Source organism: Monodon monoceros, unplaced genomic scaffold, assembly GCF_005190385.1.
Source record: "Monodon monoceros isolate NGI ecotype Baffin Bay Population unplaced genomic scaffold, NGI_Narwhal_1 Super_Scaffold_18, whole genome shotgun sequence".
In the NCBI taxonomy this organism is placed as follows: Eukaryota; Metazoa; Chordata; class Mammalia; order Artiodactyla; family Monodontidae; genus Monodon; species Monodon monoceros.
The window spans coordinates 12924857-12940727 of NW_021703774.1; the positions used below are offsets into that span (position 1 = coordinate 12924857).

Below are 15871 nucleotides of genomic sequence, written 5' to 3' on the forward strand. Positions count from 1 at the left end.
TACTGATTGAGGAGAGAGACTAAGAGGGAGAGGAGAGAGTTTAAGAGATTTGCTCAGGATTGTAGAGACTGCAAGTCCAGAATCTACGGGGCAGGCCAGTGGGTGGCTGGAGACCCAGGGAAGGGTAACATTTCAAGTCTCAAAGCAGTCTGCTGGCAAAATTCCCATATCATTTTGAGTAGGTTTTACCTTCCAAGTTATCCTCATTGTAGTCCTCTATCCCCCTTCTCATTGCTTCATTGCCAGCAGTTTTACATGTATGCCCCACCCACCTCACTCCATCCTGGGTCCTTAGTGCGAAAAGTGTCTAGGATCTTCCAGTTATCAAGCCACAATCCAATTCCGAGGCTAATCTTGAATCTCTGTTTCATAATTTGACATGAACACTAGATAGATCCAGACATTGTTTCACTATGCTTCCAAATTCTTTTCACAGGCAAAGGCACCTACCCTACCTCTTAGCTAAATGTAGATAGTCACGGAAAGAATGATCTGAGGAGCCAGACTTCCTGACCTTCCTATGTCTTCACCCAGAGCCCAGCAGTCAGATGCCTCTATTTCTGCTAATTTCTTTGCATTTCTGCTCAATTTCTTGGCTTTGAAAATGTAAATCTTATTTTTAAATTGACCGTGTTGCTTTTTTATGTTTTATCTTCCATTAATTTTTATTTGAGTGAAAGAATATACCAGAGCATCAACTTCCTAACCCATTCTGGCTAAAAAACTAGATTTATTTTTTAATGAAAAATATTTTCATTCAGAAGTCAGAAATTGAAAATATTAAGAATATTCTCTTATCTCTCGATTTCATAATGTTAATCTTCATCCTTTGACCTCTCTTTTGTAAGAAATAGATGTGTCACTGTTGCCTCAGTAAACAAAAACGTGCTCCATTAATCAGTGCATGGTGGGGAGGATATATTTCAGCTTCTACACACTGACTCATGTTGAAAAAATGGAGATCACTAGGAGACGTTTCTTTTTCTTTTTCTTTTTTTTTTTTTTTGAAGAAAAGAATTACCATTTTGAGGCTGCTTTAAATAAAACATTCTTGACTTTTAAACAAACATGAAGACATGACTGAAATTTTAAGTTTTTTTTTAACATCCCTAGTTACTAAAAAATATTATTTTCTGGTTTCTAGGGAATAGAAACTAACTAAAAATCTATTGTTTTTTTAAAAAAGAGATACTATATATCTATATTATATAATATAGATATACAGAGAGAGAGAGAGGGAGAAATATAGTTTGGGGGTATTCCCAAGTCTCAATTTCATGCTATAATTTAAAAAATACGAATCAAGTACAAAGTAATATGTTTGTACTTACCCTCTAATAAGTGTATGTTTATTGTCTCAAGGGCAAAAGTATCACATCTTTAAATTTTATAGTGTCAATAAATTCCATGAGTTTCTATGCCAATTCAAAAGACCTTATACAACACCTATTGTTATGTTTGACAAAACAGAAATATATTTTTCTTTTACTCCTTAGGAAAAAGTTGGTGAGAATATAAAAGTAGAATATCAAGTCTAATTATCCACAAAAGTCATTAGATCTTTTGTACTTTCACTAGCCCTATTGCAATAAAGCTTACTACATAAATCAATCACTTCCAAGTTTTAATTACCTAGATACAGTTATATTCAACATAACAGAGCTAGAATAGAGTAACTATATATATTTAGAGTACTATATATATCAACAAGTGTTGTCAGTTCTACCCATCCCCCAGCCCCAAACATTTCTCAAATCCATTTATTTCTTTCCAACTCCACTAAAAATCCCTAGTTCATGATGTTACCACTATGATAAGCTGACCTCACTTCTTCATTTTTGGTCTTCTCCAATCCATTCTCACAAAACAGGTACAGTTTAAGAGTTAAGGGGTATCAGTAGTTAACAAAACAGTGTTTAGTAACTGCAAATTTAGTAACTCATTACCAATTTTTTTTAAATGACATTTTCATTTATACATGATTTCTAAAACCAGATACATAATTTCTTATACAATAAATTTCTAGAAATATAAAAGAAATTATTTGTTTATGAACCAAAACACAATTTAAAATCAATGGACTTTGGATAATTCATTCTGTGGGGTTCTAAGTACAAATGGTACACACCTGATTTGAAATATACAGAAGAACTGTGAACTACAGCAATCTGGGCTGTGAATATTAATTTGATGACACTCTAACATGACTATAAAATTTCCTTAACCCAATATTCATACTTATTACAAAATTCCATAAGAATGTTTCATAATCTGTAGATGTAGACTTTGGAACATTTTTCAGGAAAAGCAGTTACATATTTTACCATGTTATGATTAATAAAAAGGATTATTTATTTTTAAAAAAACCTTTCTTACAGGATTAAAATATATTAAAAGAAACTATATTTGTGATTACTTGTGTACCAATATTTTAGAATTTAAAGTTATCATGGAATTCCATTTTTTTAAAACATCTTTATTGATTGGAGTATAATTGCTTTACAATGCTGTGTTAGTTTCTGCTTTATAACAAAGTGAATCTGCTATATGCATACGTATATCCCCATATCTCCTCATTCTTGTGTCTCCCCACCAAGCTCCCTATCCCACCTCTCTAGGTGGACACAAATCACCAAGCTGATCTCCCTGTGCTATGTGGCTGCTTCCCACTAGCTGTCTATTTTACATTTGGTAGTGTATATATTTCCATGCCACTCTCTCACTTCATCCCAGCTTACCCTTCCCCCCCTGTGTCCTCATGTCCTTTCTCTACATCTATGTCTTTACTCCTGTCCTGTCCCTAGGTTCTTCAAGACCATTTCTTTTTTCTTTTTTTTTTTTTAAAGATTCAATATATATCTGTTAGCGTACGGTACTTCTTTTTCTCTTTCTGACTTACTTCACTCTGTATGACAGTCTCCAGGTCCATCTACCTCACTACAAATAAGTCAAATTCGTTTCTTTTTATGGCTGAGTAATATTCCATTGTACATATGTGCCACATCTTCCTTATCCATTCATCTGTCGATGGACACTTAGGTTGCTTCCATGTCCTGGCTATTCTAAGTAGAGCTGCAGTGAACACTGTGGTACATGACACTTTTTGAATTATGGTTTTCTCAGGGTATATGCTCAATAGTGGGATTGCTGGGTCATATGGTAGTTCTAGTTTTAGTTTTTTAAGGAACATCCATAGTGTTCTCTATAGTGACTGTATCAATTTACATTCCTACAAACAGCACAAGAGGGTTCCCTTTTCTCCACACCCTCTCCAGCATTTATTGTTTGTAGAATTTTTGATGATGGCCATTCTGACCAGTGTGAGGTGATACCTCATTGTAGTTTTGATTTGCATTTCTCTAATGATTAGTGATGCTGAGCATCCTTTCATGTGGTTGTTGGCAATCTGTATATCTTCTTTGGAGAAATGTCTATTTAGTCTTCTGCCCATTTTTGGATTGGGTGGTTTGTTTTATTGATATTGAGATAAATGAGCTGCTTATAAATTTTGGAGATTAATTCTATGTCAGTTGCTTCATTTGCAAATATTTTCTTCCATTCTGGGGGTTGTCTTTTCATGTTGGTTATGGTTTCCTTTGCTGTGCAAAAGCTGTTAAGTTTCATTAGGTCCCATTTGTTTATTTTTGTTTTTATTTCCATTTCTCTAGGAGGTGGGTCAAAAAAGATCTTGCTGTGATTTATGTCACAGAGCTTTCTGCCTATGTTTTCCTCAAAGAGTTTTATAGTCTCTGGCCTTACATTTAGGTCTTTAATCCATTTTGAGTTTATTTTTGTGTTTGATGTTAGGGAGTGTTCTAATTTCATTCTTTTACATGCAGCTGTCCTGTTTTCCAGCACCACTTACTGAAGAAGCTGTCTTTTCTCCATCGTATATTCTTTCCTCCTTTATCAAAGATTAGGTGACCATATGTGTGTGAGTTTATCTTTGGGCTTTCTATCCTGTTCCATTGATCTATATTTCTGTTTTTGTGCCAATACCACACTGTCTTGATTACTATAGCTTTGAAGTATAGTCTGAAATCAGGGCGCCTGATTCCTCCAATTCTGTTTTTCTTTCTCAAGATTGCTTAGGCTATCTGGGATCTTTTGTGTTTTCATAAAAATTGTGAAATTCTTTGCTCTAGTTCTGTAAAAAATGCCTTTGGTTGTTTGATAGGGATTGTCTTGAATCTGTAGATTGCTTTGGGTAGTATAGTCATTTTCACAATGTTGGTTCTTCAAATCCAAGAACATGGTATATCTCTCCATCTGCTTGTACCATCTTTAATTTCTTTCATCAGTGTCATATAGTTTTCTGCATACAGGTCTTTTGTCTCCTTGCGTAGGTTTATTCCTAGGTATTTTATTCTTTTTGTTGCAATGGTAAAAGAGAGTGTTTCCTTAATTTCTCTTTCAGATTTTTCATCATTGGTATATAGGAATGAAAGAGATTTCTGTGCATTTATTTTGTATCCTGCTACTTTACCAAATTCCTTGATTATCTCTAGTAGTTTTCTGGTAGCATCTTTAGGGTTCTCTATGTATAGTATCATGTCATCTGCAAACAGTGACCGTTTTACTTCTTCTTTTCCGATTTGGATTCCTTTTATTTCTTTTTCCTCTCTGATTGCTGTGGCTAAAACTGCCAAATCTATGTTGAATAATAGTGGTGAGAGTGGGCAACCTTGTCTTTTTCCTGATTTTAGAGGAAATGGTTTCAGTGTTCCACCATTCAGAATGATGTTGGCTGTGATTTTGTCATATATGGCCTTTATTATGTTGAGGTAACTTCCCTCTATGCCTACTTTCTGGAGAGTTTTTATCATAAATGGACGTTGAATTTTGTCAAAAGATTTTTCTATCTCTATTGAGATGATCATATAGCTTTTCTCCTTCAATTTGTTAATATGGTATATCACACTGATTGATTTGCGTATACTGAAGAATCCTTGCATTCCTGGGATAAACCCCACTTGATCATGGTGTATGATCCTTTTAATGTGCTGTTGGATTCTGCTTGCTACTATTTTGTTGAGGATATTTGCATCTATGTTCATCAGAGACATTGGCCTGTAGTTTTCTTTCTTTGTGACATATTTGTCTGGTTTTGCTATCAGAGAGATGGTGACCTCGTAGAATGAGTTGGGAGCGTTTCTCCCTCTGCAATTTTTTGGATGAGTTTGTGCAGGATCAGTGTTAGATATTCTCTAAATGTTTGATAGAATTTACCTGTGAGGCCATCTGGTCCTAGACCTTTGTTTGTTGCAAGATTTTTAGTTACAGTTTCAGTTACAGTGCTTGTGATTTGTCTGTTTATATTTTCTATTTCTGCCTGATTCAGTCTCAAAGGTTGTGCTTTTCTAAGGATTTGTCCATTTCTTCCAGGTTGTCCATTTTATTGGCATATATTTGCTTATAGGAATCTCTCATGACCCTTTGTATTTCTGCAGTGTCGGTTGTTACTTCTCCTTTTTCATTTCTAATTCTATTGATTTGAGTCTTCTCACTCTTTTTCTTGATGAGTCTGGCTAATAGTTTATCAATTTTGTTTATCTTCTCAAGGAACCAGCTTTTAGTTTTATTAATTTTGCTATTGTTTCCTTCATTTCTTTTTCATTTATTTCTGATCTGATCTTTATGATTTCTTTCCTTCTGCTATCTTTGGGGGATTTTGTTCTTATTTCTCTAATTGCTTTAGGTGTAAAGTTAGATTGTTTATTTGAGATGTTTCTTGTTTCTTGAGGTTGGATTTTGTTGCTGTAATCTCCCTCTTAGAACTGCTTTTGCTGCATCCCATAGGTTTTGGGTCATTGTGTTTTCATTGTCATTTGCTTCTAGGTATTTTTTGATTTCCCCTTTTCTGTCTTCAGTGATCTCTTTGTTATTTTCTCGTGTATTGTTTAGCCTCCATGTGTATTTTTTAAGGATTTTTCTGTATTTTTTACATATTTTTTCCTGTAACTGATATCTAGTCTCGTAGCATTGTGTTCAGAAAAGATTCTTGATATCATTGCAGTTTTCTTAAATTTACCAAGGCTTGATTTGTGACCTGAGATATGATCTATCCTGGAGAATGTTCCATGAGCACTTGAGAAGAAAGTGTATTCTGTTGTTTTTGGGTGGGATGTCCTATAAATTACAATTAAGTCCATCTCGTTTAATGTGTCTTTTAAAGCTTGTGTTTCCTTATTTATTTTCATTTTGGATGATCTGTCCATCGGTGAAAGTGGGGTGTTAAAGTCCCCTACTATTATGGTGTTACTCTCCATTTCCCCTTTTATGGCTGTTAGCATTTGCCTTATGTATCAAGTTGCTCCTATGTTGGCTCCATAAATATTTACAATTGTTGTATCTTCTTGGATTGATCCCTTGATCATTATGTAGTGTCCTTCTTTGTCTCTTGTAATAGTCTTTATTTTAAAGTCTATTTTGTCTGATATAAGAATTGCTGCTCCAGCTCTCTTTTGATTTCCATTTGCATGGAATATCTTTTTCCATCCCCTCACTTTCAGTCTGTATGTGTCCCTAGGTCTGAAGTGGGTCTCTTTTAGATAGCATATATATGGGTCTTGTTTTTGTATCCATTCAGCCAGTCTATGTATTTTGGTTGGAGCATTTAATCCATTTACATTTAAGGTAGTTATTGATATGTATGTTACTATTACCATTTTCTTAATTGTTTTGGGTTTGTTATTGTAGGTCTTTTCCTTCTCTTGTGTTTCCTTTCTAGAGAAGTTCCTTTAGCATTTGTTGTAAAGCTGGCTTTGTTGTTCTGAATTTCCTTAACTTTTGCTTGTGTGTAAAGGTTTTAATTTCTTTGTCAAATCTCACTGGGATCCTTCGTGGGTAGAGTGATCTTCTTTGTAGGATTTTCCCTTTCATCACTTAGATATGTTCTGCCACTCCCTTCTGGATTGCACAGTTTCTGCTGAAAGGTCAGCTGTTAACCTTATGGGGATTCCCTTGTATGTTATTTATTGCTTTTCCCTTGGTGCTTTTAATATTTTTTCTTTGTATTTAATTTTTGATAGTTTGATTAATATGTGTCTTCGTGTGTTTCTCCTTGTATTTCTCCTATATGGCATTCTGTGCTTCCTGGACTCAGTTGACTATTTCCTTTCCCATATTAGGGAAGTATTCAACTATAATCTCTTCAAATATTTTCTCAGTCCTTTTCTTTTTCTTTTCTTCTTCTGGGACCCCTGTAATTCAAATGTTGGTGCATTTAATGTTTCCCAGAGGTCTCTGAGACTGTCCTCAATTCTTTTCATTCTTTTTTCTTGATTCTGCTCTGCAGTAGTTATTTCCACTATTTTATCTTTCAGGTCACTTATCTGTTCTTCTGCCTCAGTTATTCTTCTACTGATTCCTTCTAGAGAATTTTTAATTTCATTTATTGTGTTGTTCATCATTGTTCGTTTGTTCTTTAGTTCTTCTAGGTCCTTGTTAAATGTTTCTTGTATTTTCTCCATTCTATTTCTAAGATTTTTGGATCATCTTTACTTCATTATGCTGAATTCTTTTTCAGATAGACTGCCTGTTTCCTCTTCATTTGTTTCGTCTGGTGGGTTTTTACCTTGCTCCTTCATCTGGTGTGTATTTCTCTGTCTTCTCATTTTGCTTAACTTACTCTGTTTGGGGTCTGCTTTTCACAGACTGCACGTTCGTAGTTCCCATTGTTTTTGTTGTCTGACCCCCGTTAGTCAGGTTGGTTCAGTGGGTTGTGTAGGCTTCCTCTTGGAAGGGACTGGTGCCTGTGTTCTGTTGGATGAGGGTGGATCTTGTGTTTCTGGTGGGCAGGACCACATCTGGTGGTGTGTTTTGGAGTGTCTGTGACCTTATTATGCTTTTAGGCAGCCTCTGCTAATGGGTGGGATTGTGTTCTTGTCTTGCTAGTTGTTTGGCATAGGGTGTCCAGCACTGTAGCTTGCTCATCGTTGATTGGACCTGGGTCTTAGCGTTGAGATGGAGGTCTCTGGGAGAGCTTTCATTGTTTGATATTACGTGGAGCTGGGAGGTATCTGGGGGGGCAATGTCCTGAACTCAGCTCTCCCAGTCAGAGTCTCAGGCCTGATACCCTGCTGGAGCACCAAGACCCTGTCATTCATATACCCCAGAAGAAAAGGGAGAAGAAAGAAAGAAAGAGAGAGAGGGAGAGGGAGAGAGAGAAAGAAAGAAAGAAAGGAAGAAGTTATTAAATTAAAAAATAAAATATATTATTAAAAATTAAAAAGTAATAAAAAAAAAGAGAGCAACCAAACCAAAAAACAAATTCACAAGTGATAACAAGCACTAAAACTATCCTAAAAACAACAAATCAAAGAACCGACAGACAGAATCCTAGGACAAATGGTAAAAGGAAACCTATACAGACAAAATCACACAAAGAAGCATACACATACACACTCACAAAAAGAGAAGGGAAAAAATATATATATATATATATAAAGGAAGAGAGCAACCAAATCAATACACAAATCTACCACTGATTATAAGCTGTAAATACTAAACTAAGATGAACATAAAACTAGAAATAAGTTAGACTCAGAAAGCAAACCCCAAATCTACAGTTGCTCCCAAAGCCCACTGCCTCAGTTTTGGGATGATTCATTGTCTATTCAGGTATTACACAGATGCAGGTACATCAAGTTGATTGTGGAGCTTTAATCTGCTGCTCCTGAGGCTGCTGGGAGAGATTTCGCTTTCTCTTCTTTGTTCTCACAGCTCCCAGGGCTCAGCTTTGGATATGGCCCCGCCTCTGCATGTAGGTCACCCTCTGGCCTCTGTCCTTCGCCCAGACAGGTCGGGGTTAAAGGAGCAGCTGATTAGGGGTCTCTGGCTCACTCAGGCCGGGGGGAGGGAGGGGTACAGAATGTGGGGCGAGCCTGGGGCAGCAGAGGCCAGCATGACATTGCATCAGCCTGAGGCGCGCCGTGTGTTCTCCTGGGGAGGTTTTCCCTGGATCACGGGACCCTGGCAGTGGCGGGCTGCACAGGCTCCCAGGAGGGGAGGTGTTGATAGTGACCTGTGCTCGCACACAGGCTTCTTGGTGGCGGCAGCAGCAGCCTTAGCGTCTCATGCCCGTCTCTGGGGTCGGCGCTGATAGTCGTGGTTCTCGCCTGTCTCTGGAGCTCGTTTAGACGGTGCTCTGAATTCTCTCTCCTCGTGCACCCCGAAACAATGGTCTGTTGCCTTTTCGGCAGCTCCAGACTTTTTCCCGGACTCCCTCCGAGCTAGCCGTGGTGCACTAGCCCCCTTCAGGCTGTGGTCACACAGCCAACCCCAGTCCTCTCCCTGGGATCTGACCTCCTAAGCCCGAGCCTCAGCTCCCAGCCCCCACCCGCCCCGGCAGGTGAGCAGACAAGCCTCTCGGGCTGGTGAGTGCTGGTCAGCACCGATCCTCTGTGCGGGAATCTCTCCGCTTCGCCCTCTGCACCCCTGTTGCTGTGCTCTTCTTTGTGGCTCCGAAGCTTCCCCCCCCCACCCCCTGTCTCCACCAGTGCTGGGGCTTCCCAGTGTGTTGAAACTTTTCCTCCTTCACAGCTCCCTCCCTGAGGGTTAGGTCCCATCCCTCTTATTTTGTCTCTGTTTTTTCTTTTTTCTTTTGCCCTACCCAGGTACGTGGGGAGTTTCTTGCCTTTTGGGAGGTCTGAGTTCTTCTGCCAGCGTTCAGTAGGTGTTCTGTAGGAGTTGTTCCACGTGTAGATGTATTTCTGATGTATTTGTGGGGAGCCAGGTGATCTCCACATCTTACTCCTCTGCCATCTTGAAGGTCCCCTTGGAATTCCGTTTTTAAAACAGTATTTAAAACAGCTTTTCATTTATGCAGTATAAATTTGGAATTTTGTCTTCAATATGAGATTATGCTGCTGATTTCACATTGTGACAGGATTTTCTTTTGAAGAAATTGCTGATTCCAGAAGGAGTGTTCAAAAGCAAAGAATCTTTCCTCTTCTAGGGACAAGGAAACAGAACTTTCTCAGTAAGAAGTGGCCCCATAATTTCCATCACTCTCCACCCTTACTCCTCCCCTTCTTGTAAAGACTGGTGTAGCTAATCTGTTTACGTGGTATTTGAGAAGCCATATATGGAGTTGTTTCATCTATATTCACTTGTCTCCTCTTCAATATGTAAGAAACTTCTAAAATTTAACAAGGTCAAAATGAAGATCTTGACTCTTCTCCCCCAACCTGATCTTCTCACAGTAAAACTCCCTATCCTTCACCCACTTTTTCAACATAGACACAGCGTTAGTGCCTCTTTTTCATCAACCGATTGCACGTCATCATTGTTATCAGTTCTGAAGCCGAATCTGGCCTCTGTACCCTGACACCAAGTTAAATCTCAAAGACAGAGTTTTGGGTGAAGTTGAAAAGAATAGCTTTATTGTTTTGCCAGGCAAAGGGGGCCACCATGGGCTAATGCCCTCAAAACTCTTTGTACCGTCCTGGATGGAGTAGTGAGTTTTACAGTAATATTTCAAAGAGGAGGGCGTGATCAGCTCGTGGACATTCTTCTGATGGGTTTGTGGTGAGGTAAGTGGCAGTCAGCACCATCGCCCTTCTGGTTCCAGCCAGGTCTGGGGTCTCTGTGCTTGTGGGCAGCACACAGTTAACTTCTCCCACTTGGTGGGGGTTTCAGTATCTGCAAAACAGCTCAAAGATATTGTTATGTGTATTCCTCAAGGGGGAACAAGGACCCTGCCCCAAGGCTGCAGTATTGTTTCTTGACTGTTCCTCACTTGTCTCTGCATCCCCTCCCTTTTCTAATTAGCAACTGTTTGAACCTGCCAGTTGGAACTCAGGGAAGTTCATGTTGGCTGAATAAGGCCTATTTACTCTAATCAAGAAATAGGGACACAGAAAGACTTTTGTGCCCAGGAATTCCATGGGGTCCTGCTTGGTTTCACTTCTACCCATCCCCCAGGCCCAAACATTTCTCAAATCTATTTATTTCTTTCCAAGTCCACTAACAGCCCCTAGTTCATGATGTTACCAGTATAATAAGTTGGCCTCACTACTTCATTTTTGGTCTTCTACAGTCCATTCTCACAAAAGCAATTCAGATTACTGCACTTTTCTGCTTAAATCTCTCGATGACTTCTTAGCACTTTTAAAATAAAATCCAGGGCTTCACAAAAGCAATTCAGATTACTGCACTTTTCTGCTTAAATCTCTCGATGACTTCTTAGCACTTTTAAAATAAAATCCAGGGCTTCCCTGGTGGCGCAGTGGTTGAGAGTCCGCCTGCCGATGCAGGGGACACGGGTTCATGCCCTGGTCCAGGAATATCCCATGCCACGGAGCCGCTGGGCCCGTGAGCCAGGGCCGATGAGCCTGTGTGTCCGGAGCCTCCACAACGGGAGAGGCCATAAAAGTGAGAGGCCCGCGTACCGCAAAAAATAAAGAAAAAATAAAAATAAAATAAAATCCAAACTTCTTACAAAGACCACAAGTCCTTGAATGCTCTAGTTGCTTTGCAGTCTTCCACCTTCACTCTCCTTAAGCAGGAGAAAGCCTTCTGCTCTTGGAACACTGTGTTTCTAATGCTACTTCTGGGTACGTGAATATCCTGATCCCTTTCCCTGGAATGTTCTTTCCTCTGCTGTTTGCTTGGATGCCTCCTTCTAATCCTTCAGGTCCCAGCTCAAATGTCACCTCTTCAGAGAAACCTTCCCTGATTTTCTTATATAAAGAAGCTCTCCCTGTTTTCTCTCTTCTTACAACCCTGTTTGTTTTATTTGATAGCATTCAACACAATCTGAAATCAGTCCAACTCTCTGTTTCTTGTTTATAGTCTTAATCTCATTTAGAGTACAAATTTCATGAGTGAAAATATTAATTTATGTTATTCATCATTGAATTCTGGGAGGTGATACAGTATCACCATGTAGTATGGGCCCAATGAATATTTGCTGCTTGTTTGAATTTGGGGGCTGCATAGCATAAATGCTAATACGATATACAGCTTAGAATCACAGTGACCTCATTTCAGGTCCCCCATTATTTGCTTTTTTGCCTTTTGTCCTTGGGCAACCCACTTAGTTAATTTGAACCCAATTCCTCCTGATTACATATGTTAAAATAATGATCATAAACATTTATTGAACATTTGACATGTGTAAAACATTCTGACAGATATTTGAAGGGATCGATTATTTAAACTGTTATGATAATCCTGAGGTAAACATTATTAACATTCCCATTTCTTAGATTGAGAAAACTGAGTCTAACAGAGTTAATTAACTTTCCAAATTCACAGACCCAACAGTCTTACTTCAGAGACTGTGCTCTGAGGATGCAGTGGGATACTATCTGTACAGCTGTTGTGGTGGTGATTACTGTAGTTATTACTGAGCCAAGAAAGTATGATAAGATTGGAAACTACTTCAGTTACACTCTTGTAACAATAATTCAAGGTTTTAGTAGCCTTGGAACAGGAGTTCTGGGGCCTTCTCTGTATTTTCCTGCATGCCTGGTGTGAATCATTACACCTGATTTACTGAAATCAGATTAAGAAAAATTTATTTATTTATTATTATTTTATTTAGTTAGTAATTTTTGGCTATGTTGGGTCTTCGTTTCTGTGTGAGGGGTTTCTCTAGTTGCGGCGAGCGGGGGCCACTCTTTTCTTTTTTTTTTAAATATGAGAATAACCATATAAAGAAAGAATCCAGAAGACCCCACTGCCGTCATCTTGCAAAGGATCAAAATTCAGCACCTAGAGGGCCCCACCCACCCTCCATGCTGTGTGTCTGTGTTTCTATAAAAATAATAACCTGAAATTGGCATATAGTTAAACCCATAGGCAGCTTTGAATATGAGATCTAGGCAGAAAAAGTAGCAGCAAAGACAACAGTAGCTGGAGTTTGCTAGAAAAGCGAGAGAAGACTTTTTAAAAGCTTCCAGTTCAAGTCAGAATTAAGGTTAAGTTTCAGCAGCTTGGGATAGCTGTGGATGTTTTGCTGTTCTCTGAAAAAAGAAGAAAATCTATCATAAGTATGTTCATTCGAGAAAAATACTGTGTTTGTTTAGTTTTTCTGGCCATGCCCAAGTGACTTTCAATTATGTACACTGTTCAAGGGCAGACTGTATATTGGTTAGGATGTGCTCATAGCTGGTGCATCTCCAAAAAATGCTTCATGAAGGCTGCCAGCTTCTGACATCTTCGATGGTGACAGCATTATGCAGAGAGGCCCGAATGCCTCCCACGGACCCAGAAGAACGACCCATGCAGCCGTTAAGAACAGGAGCATCTGGTTGAGCATCAGGACGACCCTCCTTCCCGTCACCAGCTCCTGTGAGAGTCACGGCACCTGAGGCCATCGTGTCCAACCTCCCACCTGAAAGCCCCCGCAGGTGGCCAGGAGTGTCACACATCTCAGTCATTAGAAAATTCCTTTCCAACGCAGTGAAGGACCGTCACGCTCACAGGTAACCTAGGTTAGCTCAACTCTTCGATGAACCTGCCGTGCAGGGGGCAGGGAGCGGGCAGCTATTCTCATGCGTGAGAACACACATCTTTCACGGAGCAGACAGAATTAACTACTCTCTCTGATGTCCGGGGGAGCAGCAGTGTCTGTTCTTACACTGAACAGGCTGTGCAAGCTGCACCAGAGATGGGATGGCACCCTCTGTGCTGTCAGAGCAGAGATTTTCAAAGGAAATTTTGACCAAAGCTCCTAGAAGGTGTGGCGCCCCCATGCTCCTGGCCATGGAATCGTGCTAAGGGGCCTGTAAGCAGCGGCAGGAGCACCCCCGTAACAAACGGTCTTTCCCAACTAGTTACAATAACTGCTACTCCAGGATGGGCAGGCTCCTAGATGTGTCTCCTTGAGCGTCTGAAAACCAGTTCTCTGACAAGCTTCTGGATGGGACACGTACTCACCACCTATGCCCTTTCAGGGAGATCATATTGAGTTCAAGAGCTTTGTCGAGAAATCTTTTTTCTAAAGCATCATCTCCTTTGGTGTTGCCAATGAAGAATGGAATATTCTTGCTTCTATTCTGGGCCTCCACTGGACATCAATTCTAATAGTAGCTTTTCCTTTTCAACCACTTTCCAAAATTATAGCTCTCTTTTTCTGTCTAGCAGCTTTGGATGGTTCCTTCACCGATGGAGAAGTTATCCACTGGTACAACAAGTGGGTTTTTTCTTATATCCAGAACGAGCAGAGTTCTGTTGGTTTCAAGGGGCTTTTAGTAAAGCCTTTGCTCCTTCACTGGTGAGGCCACACTGCTGCAGGTCAAGTGCTCTAAGCCACAAATCCTCACTAAGAGATTCTGCAAAAGCACTTGCACCCAGGTCACCAATGAGCGTGTTGCAGTTCAGAGTGATGCCCCTCAAACGAGCCATACAGTCAAGATCAGGTCTCCTGGAAGAAGACTCTCAGCCCAGGTTTCTTCATGCCTTCTGGTAGTCTGATACTCTGTTAACATAGTTAAGTCTCTCTCTCACAACTAGCCCACTTAGCTCCAAGTTCCTTCGTGCACCCGACTCACTTACACAGCGTTTAAGAGCTTTACACAACTGGAAGGTCACATCTTTATTTCTTATCGCAGGAACATGACTTCTGTAAACTTTATTTCTGCCAGAACCTGTGTCGCCAAGCCGTGGCTGGAAGAAGCTCTGGATACAGATCAGGGGCAGAGGGTGTCCACGTAGGTGGTTGGCATTAACTCCAGCAGGCCCTCCCGCAGGGAAGCGCACACGGCGGGCAGAGGCACCGAGCCCTGCAGCGCGCACAGGTCCTCAGAGCGCGAGAAGAATTCGGCCGCGCTGTCCCGGTGCAGCTTCACTGAGTGATCATGGCCCCAGCACGGCCTCGGGGACGCTGACTGCGGACACGATGCCCAAACCCGCCTGGGGGCCCCGGCTCGCCTCCCGACCCCTCAGGCGCCCACCGCCCGGCGGCTGCGGCCCCACAGCATGCGCAGAACCGGCCTCGCAGCCAGAAGACATAGGGCCACAGGCCCCAGCTACGCTGGTGCCTCCATGCCGCGTTCCCGTGTCACCACATTGCCGGCTCTTGGCGGCGGCCTCAACCGGGGGCCACCCTTCATCGCGGTGCGTGGGCCTCTCACTGTCGTGGCCTCTCTTGCTGTGGAGCACAGGCTCCAGATGCGCAGGCTCAGTAGTTTTGCTCACGGGCCCAGTTGCTCTGCGGCATGTGGGATCTTCTCAGACCAGGGCTCGAACCCATGTCCCCTGCATTGGCAGGCAGATTCTCAACCACTGTGCCACCAGGGAAGCCCAAGAAAAAATGTTTGACTGTAAACTTTCCCTTAAGTACAATTTTCATATTGTTGTTTTAATTAAATGTTTTGAATTTCAGTAAAACTCACATGATCAGATTTAATTCTCCCAGAATTTTTTGCTTGACATTTTACAAATTTATGTAAGGGCTCTTGTTTAAAAATGCACTTACGGGCTTCCCCGATGGCGCAGTGGTTGAGAGTCCACCTGCCGATGCAGGGGACGTGGATTCGTGCCCCAGTCCGGGAAGATCCCACATGCCGCGGAGTGGCTGGGCCCGTGAGCCATGGCCACTGAGCCTGCGTGTCCGGAGCCTGTGCTCCGCAACGGGAGAGGCCACAACAGTGAGAGGCCCGCGTACCGCAAAAACAAAAACAAAAACAAACAAAAAAAAATGCACTTACAACCATTACATCTTATCAGAGACTACATATTCCCAAGAAAAATGAAGCCATTTAAAATTTAAATTTCAAATAAATATTTCATTGTTTTTGGAAATACTTGTGTGTTTCAAAATACCCAAGCTTAAATTATTGAAATAAAATTGAGTAATTTCCTATTTACTGTTCCAGATCAAAGGTGTATTTTCTTTTTTTTTTTTTTTTTTTTTTTTTTT

General features: G+C 40.7%; 1 pseudogene; it reads right to left on the reverse strand.

The window, feature by feature from the left end:
• Window positions 1-8359: 8359 nt before the first annotated feature.
• LOC114899579 lies at window positions 8360-14961 on the reverse strand (annotated as a pseudogene).
• Window positions 14962-15871: the final 910 nt, after the last annotated feature.